Below are 17,473 nucleotides of genomic sequence, written 5' to 3' on the forward strand. Positions count from 1 at the left end.
TGGCTGTAATCCCTTGTCTAAGAATTTTAGCTACAGCTTGGTTTACCTGAGCTTTTTGTTCTCTGTCATGTCTCTGTTCTCCCTTACATTCTTTCTTCTGCTTCTTTGTTTCATGTTTGCACGTCTGGTGAACCTGGGAGTTTCAGCTGTACTTAAGAGACAGGTAAAATGGGCAGGTGGACAAAACCTATGGTGGCAGAGAGAAACATCACTTTTGGTGGTGAGCAAGATACAGTGCACACGGATACCAAATTACGATGTTATAGATAAATAAAATGCATGAGAAACTACCGCCATACAAAGAAGCTAAAACACTTGATGTTTTAAGACACGAGACTGTCCCTTTAACACATGAGACTGTCCCTTTCGGCAGCAACATGTAGTGCTGTGACCAGCAGCAATGACTCCAATATCTCCTACTGGTGCACACGACAGGAAACCAGGCGTTTTACTGCTGGTCTCAATTTTCACATGATAAAGCACAACTGTGTTTATTCTACCAACATATTGCTCTAGTTTTTAAAAAGATATGAAACGTACAGCACCCGCTATAAACCAACTTATCATATAGAAGTTACATGGTTATATAATTTTTGTTAAATGCTGGCTAATGTTTGGCAGGGAAAGGGAGGTGTCTGCTCTATGAAACCTTCAGATGGCTCCATCTTTGTGTCTGTGTCTCCTTTTGCCTTGCTCTGTCCCCCCTGCTGACTTGGGAGCAATATTCTGTCATCCTGTCTGTCAGCCCCCCTACCAGGTGACGCACACCTCGCACATGCTGACTTCAGCACCGAGCGGGATAAACACAGCGTTGCTTTCAGCTAGAGATTCAGCAGCAAGGGGCAGCCACCATCCCACATGACAACGGACTACAATCACTGCGTGCTCCATAGCACATCCCACACCCATGCACGGGGGCTAGGAGCTCCAACTTTGGAATCACACTGTGTGGGTTCAAAATGTGAGTCTTATCTGAACAATATCTCAAGCTTGTCTGTGCCTCAGTTTCCTCACCTGTAAAATGGGGCTGACAACTCTATTTTTCCAATGGGCTTTGAGGACCACTAAATGAGACAATCCGTGTAAGAGGCTTAGTACAGTGCCTGGCACACGGGTGGGTTCGAGTCACATTAGCTGCGGCTGCTACTACTGTTACTGCTATTTAAGGCTTCAAACCAGCCTGTCGAAAATCATTGGAATCCCCCCCACCCATTTCTCAAGAAAAAAAAATAGACTCTGAATGGCTAAATGGCCTGCACAAGGTCTCACCAACAGCAACTGGCAGAGACCTAAGAGACTCAAAGCCAGATCTGTTCACGCTGGGTTTGCCCTCTTCCCACTCAAAAGTGCCACTTCTTCCCAAAGGAGCAAAGTGAAAAATGATAAGGGTGAAAGGCAAACCAACGACTAGATTGGATTTGCAGCTACCAACCTATTCAATCACCTTTCCCTCCACAAAGTTACTTAATTTGGGCCTCTAGCCATTCATTCACTCAACAAACACCCTAGAAACCTGGTGGTAAGCAGGACACACCAAGGTATAACACTCCTGGGGGCCCAGGCCCTGGGGCAGGGGAACAGATAACCAACCAACACAAACAAGCACATGAGGCAAGTTCAGAGCAACCGGTGCCGTGGAGAACAGGAACCAGTGAGCTCGGCCGAACCATCAGGCCAGCAAGGTGCCGGAGTGGTGAGCATGGGCTTTGGAACCGGACCATCTGGGCCCAAAGCCTGGCTTTATGACGTACTGACTGCGTGCACTGCATAAGTGACCTAACCTCTCTGTGTCTCAGGTCCCTTCAGTGATTTTGAGGACTAAATGAGTTCACATGTATAAAGGGCTCAGAATGCACCGTAAGTGCCTGACACATGGCAGGTGCTCCGTTAGTGACTGCCAAGTAAGAGAGGACCGGCTGGGAGGAGCTAGAGAACGAGCAGTCTGGGTACAAGGAACAGCGGTGCCAAGCCTGTCAGGAAGGCCCACGCTCAGGACACCTGAGAACAAGATGAAAGGCCAGTGTATCAAAGAGGAGTAAGCAGTGGAGAGAGTGGTGGTTGATGAGGCCTATAAAACACCCATTAGGGAATGTTAATAGTAGTTCACTTATCTAAAATTAAGGGACTGGACACATCATCACTTACTGTCCCTTTAGCAGCAACACACCTCACTTACCAAGAGTGAGTGTGTAGGCTCAGACTCCAGTTCCCCAGTGAGCAAGGGTCAGCGTATAACCACCACCCTCCCTGCCTCCACTGTGACCACTCTGAAGTTGCCAAGAGGGGGGCCAGCAGCCCCGTTTCTGATCCCTGAGCACCACATCCGTCAGGGTGTAGGGGTGCAGCCTCAGGAGGATCAGACCTGCCCAGGTCAATTGAAATTGTCCCCTGACCAAGCACTGGCTGATACCAGCCGATTATGCAGGGCACTCACCCCTGGATCCACCCGCCCTGCGCATGGTCAGAACAGGACCTGCAAGGGTCTAGGCTCAGTATGAGCTGGAGAGGTGGTCTTGGACCTAATCTGTCAAATGGACAGAAATAATCATATGTCTCCCGTAGGTCATGGTGAAGATTAAAGGAGCTACGGCAGAGAGGCCTGCACAGGGAATCGCTCGGTCAGTGTCAGTGATCATTATCAGAGATAACCACGCCTTGCTCTAAGCAAAGACTAATCCTGGACTATAGATCAGAGAACTAATTCATATTATTGACCACTGAGTGATAACAGGCCCTCCAGTGCGTGCACAGGGATAGAATCTGGGGGATTCCAGGCCCCAAAGAACACAGTACTGAAGTCAGTAAGTCGGGTACCGGGGCGGCCTCCAGAAAGACAGCTGCAGGGAGCCAGGGGTGGTGTAGGTTCTGTTGAGGACAGACCAGGAGCTCTGGCCCCAGTCACACACGAAGTCTTTCTGGTTACTGGTCACATAGGAATTAATTTCCTCCTCTGTCAATCTAGAATAGTTATACCTAACCTTGGGAGTTAAAAATGAAGTAAGCCCTAGTAGCTGGTACACAGAGAGTAAGCAAGAAATGGTAACCCTTCTGGTTGAGATTTTGTGAATCAGACATTCGAGCAGGGCACCACCTGGAGTACTCAGGGGCATTCAGCTGGCAGCTGGGCTTGTCTGCATAATGAGGCCATGAAAGCTGCAGCCACATGTCTGGCAACTTGGTGACTATTCTCCACACAGTCACAGAATGAGTGCACTTGGACACTCAGGCAGGCTAGTCAGAATTCTTATATGGTGTGCCAGGGCTCCTGGGGACCAAAGCAGATGCTGCCAATCCTCCTAAAGACCAGGCTGGTCTGAAGGTCCCTTCCATTATAGTCCACTGGTTGAAGTAAGCAGAAGCTAGCCCAGGTTCAAGGGAAAGGAAAACAGATTGCACTTATTGAATGGAAGGGAACCAAAGAATTTGTGGCCATCTTTAATCTGTCACAGTGGCTAACAATAAGAATAATAAGAAATTTGAAGTATGTTCAGTTGGACCGGAAAGCTGTTATCTCCATAGAATGGCTATTCTTCAGCCCGTATTTCTTCTTCCCTCCATCTGCAGCAGGTCCTCAACTAAGACTCACCCAATATGCAGAGGCAGGTCACCCAGTGACTGACAGGCAAAAGGATAGTACTTCACACAACACCTTGACTGTGCCATTCATCCAAGAACACCCAAGTCCTCTGCAAACAAAACTTAACCTTCTGCTCCCCCCAGGATGCTTCATTCTCTTCCCTCTATAGACAGGGAAGCACTGAGCCTAGGTGAGTGAGTTTGCCAAGGTCACAGGAGTTGGTGACAGCTGAGAGGAATTCACAGCATCCGAGGCTCAGTCAGCATCTACATCCCTCACTGCCAATGATGCCAGGCTGAGAAATCCAAGGGAAGCCCTGCCTGTCCATTTTCCTGATGGCTCAGTCTCACCTTGCTCCTCAGTATCATTACCATCCTTGCTTACACCAGTAACTCTGAATCCAAACTCCTCTGAAGCCAGATGGAGCCCGTGGAGAGAGCTGGAGAATCTGCACATTCCTCGCTTCACACCCAATGGCTTCGCCGATTACTCAGGAAGTCATGCTCGATTAAAGAGAGGCAGTGAGCAGTGCAAGGTACAGGTGCCGTGCTTTCGTTCTTCACCGGGCACAGCTCATTTGCTTTGTTGTCAAAAAGCAAGAAATTCCAGAGAAAAGGGAAGGGAAAAAAACCTATGAGTGTGGGGGAGGGGAGTGAGGAAGAGAGTGAGTGTAAGTGACATGCCATGTGCAGAATGGATTGCTTAGCTTTGGGCAAACCATTGACTCCTGCCTGGTCTTTGTTGAACCTTGTGAAGCGGGTACTGTGCCAGCTGCTGGAACTTGCTGAACACATTTGCCTTGTCGGACAAAATGGGACAAGAAAAGACACATCACCTTTTATCACTGGACCTTCTCCTTTCGGCTGGCCCTGACCCCTGGCCCTGACGTCCCCAAACCCAAGTTTTTATGATCATTTTAAATTGATCTTTCTATATCCACCTCAACCCGTGCTGCTCCATCCAACTAGTGCCAGTTTCCTATCAGGAAGACAAACTTTAAAAAAATAGCACTTAGAAGGGATCTCAGAAGATACCTGGTTTCACACCTTCACGGTACAGGTGTGGAAACGGAGGCCCGCTCTGCCTGGCAATTTGAATTCTGTGTCATATTGGACCCAGTATTTGACCAGTCTGAGTTTCACTTTCCTCACCAACGAGAGAAAGAGGTGGGGGAATCCAAGTGTGCACCCTCGACCGGAGCAGCTCTCTCTCGGGTCAGACCATCTAACAGTTCTCTTTCCTGCTTCCTCCATCAACGCCCCACACAGTCCTGTGTCTTATCTGCTTCAGCCTGTGCTTAACTTTATAGTCTGGCCATTTCTCTTTCTTTGTCTTATCTTAGCACAGAAAGGAGGAAAGCTATCAGCAGAAACTCAGGTGCACCCTTGGTAATGAATGGGTTTGCTCTGGATCAAGAATCAGCATTTGGCCTGGCTGATATGGCTCAGTGGATTGAGTGCAGGCCTCTGAACTGAAAGGTCACTGGTTCAATTCCCAGTCAGGGCACATACCTGGGTTGCGGGCCAGGACCCCAGTAGGGAATGCACGAGAGGCAATGACACATCAATGTTTCTCTCCCTCTCTTTCTTCCTCCCTTCCCTCTCTCTAAAAATAAATAAAATCTTAAAGAAATACAGGAATCATCATTTGGTAAGCTGGAAGAGTTTATTCACTGACCTAGGTAAGCAATTTTGTTTTCTCAAAAGGAGGGGCGCTGACCCTGGGCTCCCAGTTTTAGAACCCACAGTTGGGAAAAATACTGAAAACTTAGTTCACTATTACCAAGAAAACTCTGGTAAAAAACTCTAATCCGCCTGGCCCTGGGGAGGCAAGGAGGCACAAGGAATATAGCTATAAGACAGATCACTGGCTGCAAGGGTCATGCAAACCGGTTAGAGAAACTAAATAATGGTTATTGTGATAACAACTGGTATTTATTACGCCCTACACCAGGCACTGCGGTAAGGGATTTACACGCACTAACTCATCTTATCCTCCCAACGATGTACATTTCCTATTTCACAGATAAGGAAAAGTACATCAGAAAAGTTAAATAATGTACCTCAGATCACACAGATAGATAGCACTGAGAATGAAACCCATGCTGGGTAATTCCAAACTCGTGCACGTAATCATGTCAGAATAAATATAGTGATAACAGTTGATGGGTAAGGTCCACACAATTCGGAGAGAATCCTGTGTATGGTGGGGGGTGGGGCACTGAGGGGCCTCAGAAAGCCACACAAAAGACTCAGGACCAAGATGAGGAGGCCGTACAGCTGAGTCTCTCAGCCTCGGCACTGACCCATTGGGCCAAATACTGCTTTGTAGTTGGGGGCTGTCCTGTGCACTGTAGGATGTCTAGCAGCCTCTCTGGTCAACACCTGGCCAACACCTGGCCAGTGGAACTCCCCAGTTATGAGGACCACAAAGAGCCTGGGACATTGCGAAATGCACCTTAGGGACAAAGCGCCCACCGTTGAGACCCACTGCCTTAGAGCCGCAGTTTTCAGCCGGCGTGCTGCAGGGATTTTTAGAACACATGAGACATGACCGTTTAGTCGGGAGCACTGTCCTCTTTTCCCATAGACTGTCAGATTTGGAAAAAAAAAACAGCCTGCACAACAATAGCAGTCTGGTGTGAGTGAATCGAAATTAGGCCTATTTTTCCTGTCAGATTGGAAAAAATACCTTTTTTGCTGCGCTGCCGAGTTTTGGTAATCAGTTTATGTGCGCCATGAGGTGGAGGAGGTTGAACATCACTGCCCAGGGGGAAGTCAGGGAGCTGGAGAGCAGGGGGCCCTCGTGGAGGAGGCCACTCGAAGGTGGGGAGAGTTGCCGTGGTAAACAGAATTAGCGGGGAACGACCACAGTGGCAGTGGGCACCAGACTGCATGCCAACATGAGGAAGTGGGAGCTGGGAGCAGGTGCAGACTTTTGTTTTCCAGAGTAAGGATGGGGCGTACCCCTCACCAACTGCGCCCTGGCCTCATGCCGTTCTCTGAACGTGCCAACCACACTCTGAACTCTCACCTTGTATGTCTGCTGTTCACTCTCCTCAAAATTATGTCCTGCATAGCCTCTCTCACAGCCTTCACGTCTCTGTTCAAATATCACCAGAGGAGGAAGGCCGGCTCCACCTGTAACTATCCATCCCTGCCCTGCTGAATTTCCTTTTGTGTACCTGCCTTTCCTGCACATCAGGCCCACCGCATCATTCACTGATGTGTTTATCACTCTATTGTCCATCTGCCCCAGGAATGTCAAGTCCAAAAGGGCAAGTGCGTGCTCTACTGTATCCCCAGCACCAGGAACTCTCCTTGGCACATAGTCTGAATGCAATAAATGCTTGTTGAATTCATGAATTCATTTCCAAAGCAGCATTTTCGGAAGGGGTTCCCTAAAAGCTAGGCATCCCAATGCACAATCTGTAAAGGGAAGACCTTGAACAAGATGCTAGACTCTCGAAGGATGGCCTGAGCTCTCTCCGAATCAGAACTACCTGGGCCAGGAGGGTCTGTTGATGCACAGGCTCCCACTGCCCAGTCTAGGGTCCACAGACCACTGAGTCTGGAGAGCAGCACCTAGAAACTGCCCATCAATGCTTTCCAAAGATACAAGGTGCATAGCTGCTCTATGCCTCGTGAGACAGCTATGCCATTGCTCTTTCCCTTTAACTTCACTTCCTAAGAAGAGAAGATTCACTCAGACATTAATACACATGGGGTGATGATACAGAACACCTTGAGACTCCACAAGAGCATCCCTCCTGCTCATCAAAATGGAACCGTTCACACCATGTTGACAGGGAGCTTAAATTCTCATAGCCCTTTACATTCTACACAGCGTCTCACCTTCCCAAGTTTTTCCGATCCTTACTACCACCTTTAAGAAAGACAATGTGGCTAAAATTTCCTCCATTTTGTTGACTGGTACAACTAAGACTCAAAGAGCTACAGTGACTGCCTCTGATCCACACCAATTACTAAAGGCAGAGAGGGCGGGGGGCATCCACCAATGGGCTATTTCTACTCCACCACGCAGTGGACCTATTATAATAACTGAGTGCATTTTCACAACCCAGTATAGTTTGGTAAAAACCTTAGGAAATAGACCAAGTTAGGTGGCATTATTTGTATTACCAGATTAGCAAATGAAAAGATACTGTGTAGTCATGTGGTTAAATTCCAAGGCTCTGGACTGAATGCCTTAGTTCTACCACTTGCTCTGCGATTTGGAATAAGTTACCTAACCTACGTGAGCCTCAGTTTCCCTATCTGCAAAATAATGCTCTTAGGGGTGTTGGGAGTATTGTTACCAGATACAGAATATGCACACGGCCTGACGCAGCTCAAACTCAACAAATACCAGCATCTCACCTTGCCAACTTTTTACGCCATTATTAGTAGTCATAATTAAGGTTTTCAGGTTACTAAACACAGGAAGATCGTTTCATTATAATCCTGGTGCTTAGCCCAAAGGATGGCATAGCAGGAATTCAATATATGTCTGCTCAACCAAATAATAAAGGGACGAATGACAGAGGCCAAAATGACTTGCCAGCACCTCATCATTGGTAAATGGCAGAGCAAGATCCACCCTCCTGTCTTCCAGCAACAAGTCCTGTGATCCTTATGTCACACAGGTCCTCCAAGCTTCCCAACTGAGCAATGGCCGAGAGCAAGGACTTGACTCATGCTGCACATGACAGGTCTCCATTCGTGGATGTGAAATTGTAAACAGTTGGCTCTTAAAGAAATGCATTAGTGCCCGTTGGCCAACATAGGCTTTGCCCTTGTCATCCTGTCTCTCTCCCTGGTGCCCGGATGCCAGGAACTCTACACACAAGTATCTTCATTCCCCTGAAACAAAAGCAAGGCCCCTCAGCGGCTCCCTTGTAATTTAAAGACGTCATCTGTGTCCACGCGTCCCTCTGGTTCAGCAGTGGATCTGAAAGGTGAATAGCTGGCACGTTCCGGGCAACGTGCGAAGGGAGAAAGGTTGTGTGACTGTGATTGTGCTGTCAAATGGAGTTAGTAAACCCCCGTCCTCTCTCCTGTGCTTCAGCCACCACTACCACCTCCCCTCCGCCCCCACCTGCCCGTAGAGAACACACACACTTGCCCTAATCGAACGCCTTTGCAAAAAACCTCCGACACAGAAAATGCAGCTCTCCACGCTCTTCAGTTCACGCTGTGTCAAATCTGCACTGCACAGTAACCTCTGATCAATGGTAATTTATTGATGGCTCAAGACGTGTTTATTTGTAGCCACGCTGAATCAGGCAACAAAGATTACAGTACTCCTAACTCAATTTAATGGGATCATTACTTTGGGAGGAAAGAAACCACGAAGAGTGCAGAATCAATGTGTGTGTTAGAATGCAAGAAACTTTTCTTTTTAAACAACAAAAAAAAAACCAACCTTGTTTGTGAACTAGAATCCTGAAATACTAAAACTGATGGCGACCTTAGAAATCATGTGACCCAGCCCTCTCGGTTTACAGATGTGCAACTTTCTTTGTATAGGTAGCACTGCATCCCCCGACCTGCACTCCAGACATGTTTCTAAACCAGTCCTAACATACTCACTGGAAAGCTCCAGTTGCTACAATTCTCAAGTGTCAAGCATGGAGGGCTTTTAGAGATAATTAAAGATAAGAAGATAGGTCAGGAGTTGACCTTCCGCAGCCCCCTGGAGAGAGGCTCCAGCCCAGGAGATTGCAGGTGGAAGGGAATTTGCCAGCTCAGAGGGCGGGGGGNGGGGGGGGGCAGGGCTGCAAGTCAGATGGCAAAGATTAGCGGCACATGATAAAGCTTCTCTATTAAGTTAAGCGATTGGACATGCTCAATCAGGGATCCCAGCTCTATCAGTTACAGATTATCAGTGACATCGGGCACTTACATACGAAGCTGTCCTGGGCTCGCAATGCCAGCCGCTGAAAGATAAGAACTGAAATTCCAAATGCTTAAAACCCAGCCTTCTGTGTTGGTGAGATAGTAGCAAAGGACTCTGGGAGGCTGCCGTGCTCGCTCGCTCACTCACTTGCTCATGCACTCTCTCTCTCACACACACACACATACTCACACACACAAGCAGTGGCAACTCATACTAGTTTTTGGAAACTGTCCTCAGAGTGAAGATGCACAGAATCACTTAAAAGGCTTTTCCTGCCCTGGCTGATGTAGCTCAGTGGATTAAGCACAGGCCTTCGAACCAGAGGATCGCGGTTCGATTCCCAGTCAGGGCACATACCTGGGTTGCAGGCCGGTTCCCTGCAGGCCAACTCCCAGCAGGGGATGCACAAAAGGCAACCATACATTGATGTTTCTCTCCCTCTCTCCTTTCCCTCTATAGATAAATAAATAAATAAAATTTTAAAAAAAAGGCTTTTCCTTGATTTATTAGGTTGTACCTCCACCCAAGGTTAAGCAGCAAGGGAACAGTGGGACCAGAGAGTTGACAGGGAGCCGAATCAGGGACACTGGGGCACCGGCAAGGTGGCTCTGTTGAGAGCAATGATGAGCACGCGGTACCTGCCCTGGCACTGGGAGGCCATTTCAGGATAAAGCATCACAGAGCTGCCTCCATGTGGCTACTTTTCAAAGTGTCCTCCTGTTAATATTTCAGTGGTTAGAACTGTAAGACTAATTATTTTTACTGGCATTCTCCTCTTCCATAGACAGCGGGATATAGCAGGTAGAAATAGCAGAAATGCCAGCTGAATTTTACTAGCTCTAACCACACACCAAGCGCCGTGCTAGGTGCCTGGCAGCAACTCTATCAGTGGATTTTCCTTCTGTAGGGCAAGTACTAATGTCATCCCCAGTGTACAGATGAGAAAACTGAGGTTAGGTGGTAACCCCCATCTACCCTGGCTATAGATAGCAGAGCTAGACTACATGCCAGGGGACTGCCAACAGAGTTCTTGGGAGTCGGGAAAGCTGTTTAATTTTTGTTTTTTATCTTAAAACCAACATATCATAAAACTGACTCTTGTAAAATTCTAGGAATTTGAACACATTAAAAATTGCTGTAACCACAAGAGTAAGAAACAGAATAGTCTCCTCACCCCCAAACTCCTCCCAGCTCCGCCTTGTCGTCACACCCTGCCCTGACCCTGAACGACAACCACTGACCGGTTCTCCAGACCATGAACCTGTTACGCCTCTGGTCATTTGGATCTTACAGCCCCCTTTGTTGTGGCAGCTTTCAGCATAGAGATCCTACATGTGTTTTCTTATCTTTATACATACATACTCCATACTGGCATACTACTGTAAATGGAATTATTTAAAAATTTTTATTCCCAATTGTACCTGATTTGTGTATGAAAGTACAATAGACTCCGTGCATTCATCTTCTATTCCATGACCCTGTGAAACTCCCTTATTGTTCTCAGAGTTATTTTTATAAATTTTCTTGAGAATTCCAACACAGACAACACTGCCGCCTGCAAACAGGAACAGTTTGATTTCTTTCACTGCCTTCTACTCTGACGCCTAGGACTTTCTTTCTGTGCATCATTTTCTCCAGGTAAACTATCCAAGATCAACTCTAGATAAAGACGAGGATGAGAGAAAATGAGGTGTCGGATACCCTTCTAATCACACTCAGCTTGCTACCTCCTGGAGATATCTGAGACACCATCAACCACTGGCTCAGATCAACCCACCACACATTCACCCAGTCCGCACTCTGTGTAGACACTCTAGGTTTAGGAAACTAAAATCTGAGATAAGAGCAAAGTCTGTCATCAGAGGTTTACCGTTTGGGAGCAAAGATAGCGCGCATCATTTTGGTGCCGTGTGAAGAATATTAATGATGCAGGTACTCACAGGGAAGTAAGCGAGAGAAAAACTCTCTGTGGCCTGGCCTGGCCTGAGGATAGCAGACAGGGTGACCGGGTCACACCTGGTCTCCTAACCCATCTCCCACCTGGGCGACAGCAGCGGCCCCCTCGCTTCACTACGTAGCTCTAATCTTGCCCTACTGACACTCTCTTCTTTTTTTTAAACCAACTTCTTTGTGATAGGATTCACACACAATACATTTCATCCATTTAAAACATACAATCCAATGGCTCCATTATATTCAGAGAGCAGTACTCCATCACCACAATCTATTTTAGAACACTGTCATTATGCCGAAAAGAAACCACACTCCCCCTTCACCGTAACCCCCTAAACTCCTATTCTCCTCACCCTGGGCAACCGCTAGCCTACCTCAACCCTACGGATTTGCCTATTATGGACCTTTCCCATACAGAGGATCGCACACTATGTGATCCTTTGTGACTGATTTCTGTCACTGAATATTTTCAAAGTTCATAAATGTTTTAGCATGTGTCAAAACCCCATTTCTTCTTACTGCCAATAATATTTTGTGGCACACATACACCACATTTTATGTATGTGTGCATCAGACGATGGGCACTTGGGTTGTTTCCACCTGTCTATTATAAAAACGTTACATCAACATCTGTGTCCATTTGTCCTGGGTCCCACATACCTACATGTGGGGGCTGCTGCAACACAGAGCAACTCTATGTTGAACATTTGAGGACGCACAGGCTGTTTTCCAAAGAGGCTGCGCCGTTTGCATCCCATGACCAGATGTGGTCCCGGGTTCCGATTCCTCCCTATTTCAGACAACACTCGTTACTACCTTCTTATTATAGCCATCCTCGTTGGTGCGATGTGGTGTTCCATTGTGGTTTTGAGCTGCCTTTCCCTGATGGCTAGTGACGATGAGCATCTTTTCATGCTTTTATTGGCCATTTGCATGCACTCTGTGGAGAAATGTCTACTCAAGTCCACTGTCCATTTTTTAAAAATAGATTTATTTGTCCTTACATGATAGTTGTAAGGCTTTTTATGTATTCTGAATACAAGTCCCTTATTAGATATAATGTGCAAATATTTTCTCCCTTTCTATGGGTTGTCCTTACACTTTCTTGATATGTCCTTTGATGCACAAAATTTTTTAACTCTGATGAGTTAAATTTATCCAATTTTTTTCTTATTATGCATGATTTAGGTATCATACAGAAGAAACCATTTCCATCCAAAGTCCAAATTTACCTGTATGTTTTCTTCTGAGAGTTTTATAGTTCAAGCTTCTATATTTAGGATTTTATCTGTTCTGAGTCACTTTTATATATTGTGTGAGGTAGGAGTCCAACTCATTCTTTTCTATGTGGATATTTAGTTTTCCAGTTCCATTTATTGAAAAGACTATTCACTCCCCTATTTCACTGTCTTAATACCCTTGTTTGAGACTGACTGTAAGTGCAAGAAATTCTATCAATTCCATTTAATCGATCTCTTTGTCTATAGCAACCTACGTGTTCCTCACTCCACAATCTTAAAAACAAAAGAACAAATCAGGTCATGCCATTCCCAAGCCTCGTGTCCTAAGGACGTGCCATTGCACCCAGAATAAAATCCAAGTCCCAAAGCTCCAACACAATCTGGCCCCGGCCAATCTCTGCATCCTCATTTCCACGCCTCTTTCCCACTTGCTGAGACTGAGCCACAAAAACCTCCTTTCTCTTCTCTAGGACCCTTGAACCGGCCTTTTCTCTGCCCGTGGTGCTTCTTCCCTCAGCCACACCCATGGCCCTCCCTCCCCAACATTCAGGCTTCGGCTCAAATGCCATCTCAGACAGGCACGGCAACATGTCCTCTCTCTTCAAACAAGCCGTTACTATTGGAATAATTATATGTGTGGGCTTGGTGGTCTACTTGTTTATCATCTGTCTCCCTGACTGAACGCAAATCCCATAAGAGCAAGGCACTTGTTCAGGATTTCCATCAGCATCTTTAATACAGTAGTTATTCAAAAGTGTGTATTAAATTATACCAATGCACAAATGGATGAGTGAATGAATAAATCAAAAAAGTCACCCTGGAAGAGGTGGCACCAGCGATGAGTCCAAGGGAGCATAATTCATTGCTGTCTCTGTATTAAATGAACCCTGAATGGGACTATTTTTACAAATCCTGCAAAGACAAAGTCTATAGTTGGTCAAAAGTACCAATAGAGAAGTTAATGCATACTTCATTTGACAACATGTTTGAAAGTATACATTGCCAAATTGGACATTTGTGGCTAGGTGCAGCATTTCTTTAATTATAGAAATAAAATAATAAAGTGCCAACTTTCCCTTGCCTGCTTTTCAGACCCTGTTCTGAGCCTGCCATCTCTCTGGTTGTAGTCTCTCCACTATTTGCGAATTGAGTCAAGTGCTCTCTGGGCTGAGTTGTGGTGCCAACTTGGAGGCCTTCCTTGCTCCCAGGACCAGCTGTGACACAAGGAACATGCAGCCCAGTTCCAACCAGCACATGATCGTGCGTAAGAGCCAGACTGGGTCACTCTCCCACGTTGGCAGCTGGATGCTGGGGGAGTTTTATAATACTATTTGTTTTACTTCAGTTGTCCCACCCTTACTGGGAAACAACATGGTATTAGTCTCCCTGCCCTGGATCCTCTCAGAACCTCTCTCACCATAAACAGGAAAACAGCAGCACGAACCAGCACGGACTATGGCGTCCTACAGACATGGCTACAAACAACTCTGCTACTCCGCAGTCCCGTGAACCTGAGCAAGAGACTAAAACCCTCCCCAGTTCAGACTCCTTATTTACGTAATGCAGAATACACCGCCTATCTAAGTGAAGCGTTGGGAGAAACTATTCATACATTCATTGAACCAACACTTACAGAGTGCCTATTATACAAATAACAGTTGCCGTGTACTCAGAGCATGCCATGGGCCACGCACTGTTCATTTATCTTTGAGGCTAAGATCTAAAGGCTGTTATGATTATGCTCATTACCCAAAGTCACATGGTTAATAGGTGGCACAGACAGAATTTAAACCTGAACCCAGTCTTCATTCTTAAGAACTTTTTATGCACCACTGATTTCCTGGTAGTGGTGTCTATTAGCATCCAGTGCCTATGGGTGAGGCTGCTCCAGCGCAAAGCAGATGCTCCACAAATCTGTGCTGAAGCACTTCGCATTCCCCACCACCATCCACCAGCCACTATGCGAGGCACCTAGAATACCACGACACGCAGTGAAGGCTTGGTCTCTGCACTCATGTGCTTTACAGTCTAGAGGGAATTATTTTTTAAATATATTTTATTGATTATGCCATTACAGTTGTCCCATTCCCCCTCCTTCACTCCCCTCCACCCTGCACACCCCTCCTCCACCATTCCCTCCCTTTTGTTCATGTCCATGTGTCACAAGTTCTTTAGATTCTGTATTTCCTATAGTATTCCTGCCCCCCCCATCAATTTTCTACCTACCGTCTATGCTACTTGTTCTCTAGACCTTCTCCCACCTTCTCCTCCTCCCACTCCCCTGTTGCTAACCCTCCATGTGATCTCCATTTCTATGGTTCCGCTCCCAATCTAGCTGTCCTCTTAGTTGGCTTTTGTTTTAGGTGTGGTTGTTAATAACTGTGAGTTTGCTGTCCTTTCACTGTTCATATTTTTCGTCTTCTTTTTCTTATATAAGTCCCTTTAACATTTCATAGAATAAGGGCTTGGTGATGATGAACTCCCTGAATTTGATCTTATCTGAGAAGCACTTGATCTTCCCTTCCATTCTAAATGAAAGCTTTGCTGGATAGAGCAATCTTGGATGTAGGTCCTTGTCTTTCATGACTTGGAATACTTCTTTCCAGCCCCTTCTTGCCTATAAAGTCTCTTTTGAGAAATCAGCTGACAGTCTGATGGGCACTCCTTTGTAGGTGACTGTCCCCTTATCCCTTGCTGCTTCTAGGATTCTCTCCTTCATTTTAATCTTAGCCAATGTAATTATGATGTGCCTTGATGTGTTCCTTCTTGGGTCCAACTTCTCTGGGATTCTCTGAGCTTCCTGGATTTCCTGGAAGTCTATTTCCTTTGCCAAATTGGGGAAGTTCTCCTTTATTATTTGTTTCAATAAGTTTTTCACTTGCTCTTTCTCTTATCTTTCTGGTACCCCTATAATTTGGATGTTGGAGCTTTTAAAGATGTCCTGGAGGTTCCTAAGCCTCTCCTCATTTTTTTGAATTCTTGTTTCTTCATATTTTTCTGTTTGGTCATTTTTTCCTTCCTTCTGGTCCACTCCCTTGATCTGAGTCCCAGTTTCCTTTCCATCACTATTGGTTTCCTGTGCATTTCCCTTCATTTCAATCAGTTTAGCCTTCATATGTTCCTCTAATTTGTGGCTAAAATCAACCACTTCTGTGAGCATCCTGATCACCAGTGTTTTAAAGTGTGCATGTGACAGGTCGGCTGTCTCTTAGTCACTTAGAATTATTGGCTCTGGGGCTTTGAGCTGTTCTTGAGTTATAATGTTCGGTCTGTTCGCACCTGTTATGTATGAGGGGCGGAGCCTTAGGTGTTCACCAGGGCCGGGCGCCCCAGTCGCTGGGTTGTGACAAGACCACATCTATAACGCACCCAGCACAGTACTTAGCACATAATAAACACATTTTTAAAAACACATGATTGTTATAGTTTTTATAAAACATCATTCTTTTTGACTCAATTCAAATTCAAAAAACTGTTTCTCGATGTACAGTGATAGGATATTTTTTTAATAATTCAGTTCTTCTTTGGCATCTGTAACAATTTATTCTCACTCATTCTGTTCAATGGTATTTACTAAACAGATAGTCTGGATTTAAAGTGCTGGTTCTGTAAAATCCACAGAAATCTGTCAGAAAACTTGGCCTCACTCAGCTGGCCTGAAGCTGAAGCTCCCATGGATTCCATGAGCTCCAGCTGAAGGGCAGTGAGGGAAGGTACCACTCGGTATCCAGCAACCTGGCCCTTGCACATAGCATCTTTTGGAAAGTGTAAAAGCAGATCTGATCAGCCTGTCATCAATTTGTCACACTAGGAGGTGGTATAGCAATGAGGGAGGAGGGCAGAAATGAAAACAAGTGTGGGATTGGGTGGCAGGGAGCACAAACTGCCTAGATAGAGGGAGACTGGGCCCCAAAGCAGGCAGAGTGTGTTTTCAGCATCTCTCTATCCCCTTTTCCAGGCTGGCAAGCATCCAAGGGCTGACTTGGAGAAGCAGACCTAGACTGGCCATGTGGGGCTTCAACAAACAGAAGCAAGAGAATCCACAGACAAGCAAAACTGTCTCGTAACCGGAGGTAACCCCAGGCAGTGAGCAGCCTGACTAACACCCAGGATGACAACAAGAACACAGAGACCAGCCCTACAATCACGGGAGGTGAAGTCTGCCAACACGCTTAGCGAGCATAAAAGAGAACCCTGCATGCCAGGTGAGAATTCATTCCAGCAGCTTTCGTTCAGCCTTGTGAGACCCTAAGCAGAGAATCCAACTTAGCCAGCCTCAGCCTTCTACCTGCAGAAACTGAGAGGTAACACATCGTATTGCTTCAAGGCACTAAGTACCTGTTAATTTGTTACGCAGCGACGGAAAACTAATTTGCTGTTCGCTGTAGAGACTTAGGATACACCAAGTAGTCAAATAAAAGAAAATAAGCACCACCCATAACCTCACCACTCAGAGAAAACCACGTTAACACTTTTTGGTGTATCTGTTTCTAGTGTTTACAAATACATGTTCAAATTCACAACAAATTCTTAATGAATTGTGTTATTCTCCACTTTGTTTATTAGCCTTTGGACAAGAATATTTTATGTCATCAAATACTATTTAAAAATTTAACTTACAGCAATTACTGTCTACTATACATATGTAAAAATCTAACCATGTGCTTTGGGGGGCATTTAGATTGTTTTTCTATTACTTTTATAGTAAACCTTATTTTGATTATTATTCTTTATACAAATCTTTGAGTTCATCTCTTTTGTCTTTTGGGACAGATTCCCAGAAGTGCTATTGATGAATCAAAAA

The sequence above is a fragment of the Sturnira hondurensis genome, unplaced genomic scaffold (assembly GCF_014824575.4).
Source record: "Sturnira hondurensis isolate 20B ecotype Veracruz unplaced genomic scaffold, ASM1482457v3 Scaffold0004152, whole genome shotgun sequence".
In the NCBI taxonomy this organism is placed as follows: domain Eukaryota; kingdom Metazoa; phylum Chordata; class Mammalia; order Chiroptera; family Phyllostomidae; genus Sturnira; species Sturnira hondurensis.